Genomic DNA, 1,723 nt, shown 5'->3' on the forward strand with positions numbered 1-1,723 from the left:
TCCGGTGCTCCCTGGAGTCTCGCCACCCCTGTGGTCGCTGTGGTCCCGAAATGTCCTGCAAAGGAAACAAAACACCTTTCCCTACTACGCCTTACGAGTCTACTATGCGTATCAATTGTTCTTTTAATTATTCAAAGTTAGTTCAACCTATCATGTTCTGGGCTCTATCCTTTAAGTGACACTTTTGACATTCTTTAACACACTTAAAGAGCCGCTGTCACGTCCCTCCAGGTGTTTCCTGTTGCTCACTCTCTTCTCCTCTTATCTGATTATCAACATCCTGTACACAAACTGTTGCTTCTGCAACTGCGAAAGTTGCCAAGCAGAATGTGCCTTAACTCTGACCTACAATTCGCAGTACATGTTATCTGTCTCTGCAAACATCTTCATTGACCTTTTACACCCTGTCACCTTTCACAATAGATCATCTCTTCATGAGCACTTTAAGTCATTATAACCGCTTATTTTACTAAAATATCAAAGAGAAAACAAACATTTCCAATCAATTAAGTTTTAGCATAAAAGCAATTACTTATGCGTAAGTTTTATCATAGCTAAATTATCAAGCTCCCAGAAAGTCCAAACATGATCATAAAGCCCCTTATTTCAACTTAAACACAAAATCACCCCCTCATGAAACACCTCATATGTCAAATAAGCTAAAGACCAGCTACTAAAACTGAAAATACTGAAAATATTTCACCACCTCTTATAAAATTAAAAGAAAACCTTAGTCACATTATTTCTCTAAAACCCTCAGCAATTCTCCGCTCGGGTGTATTGCCCCAGGCCTCCAAACATGTGTTTAGGAAGAAAATCAGTTTAATCATCATGTTAAATCTTTTAAACTCCTGGCTCCATTCAGAGCTGCCTAGAAACAACACCTGTGTGTTAACACTAACTTCATTTTTAAAACTCACATTTCCCACTTGTAATACCTGTGTTATAACAAAACTTAAGACAAAACAGTTATCAATCATGTTCTTCATACAACATATTTTGATTTCATTTGCTCCTCTTAATGTAATGGTACATGTTACGGATTCAAATATCGAGGAGGGACACAGGAGGAATCCAAAATCACAACAGTGGTCCAGAAGGGTTAGATCAAACGATGTTTTAATGAACACACGCGTGGGAGATGAACACTGTACGCAGACAGCATCGATCTCCGCCCAAAAATACACCAGCAGTTGTCTTTATAGCATCAGGGTATGTTTTCTGATGCCCCCTCTTGTGTCATTACATGCATAAGTTATAAAAACTTTGTGGAAAATTGGTCCAGGTCTGCTTTGCCCTGAAAATAACAAAACTGAGACATTCTCTAAACCATCATGAGTTCAGGCTTCAATTTCAATCAAATTATATCCTGTATTCTCGCACTCGAACTCGTCCTGGCTTCACCTCTGACTGGTCCCTGTCCCTCTTCTCACGGTGTCCGGTGTGGCCTTAAAATCTTCAGCCAACACTGTCAGCTGTTTCTTCTTCTCAGTTGATCTTTTCAGTCTTTCCCTTTAGGTTAACTCCCAGCATGGCAAACCTGAAAATCAGTGTCCAGTGCTTTCCCACAGTCATTTATCCCACTGTTCTTCCCAGCCTGTAATTCACAGTGCATGTTGCATCACGTGCTTCCTTACATGCTACTGCTGGAGTCTTCAGTGTTATAGTTCAGTTGCACTGTGTTAAGGTTCAAGAATTGAGGAAGGAGAGTACAAACCACCAT

Source organism: Pundamilia nyererei, unplaced genomic scaffold, assembly GCF_000239375.1.
Source record: "Pundamilia nyererei isolate P.nyererei 1_Seehausen unplaced genomic scaffold, PunNye1.0 scaffold01646, whole genome shotgun sequence".
NCBI lineage: Eukaryota > Metazoa > Chordata > Actinopteri > Cichliformes > Cichlidae > Pundamilia > Pundamilia nyererei.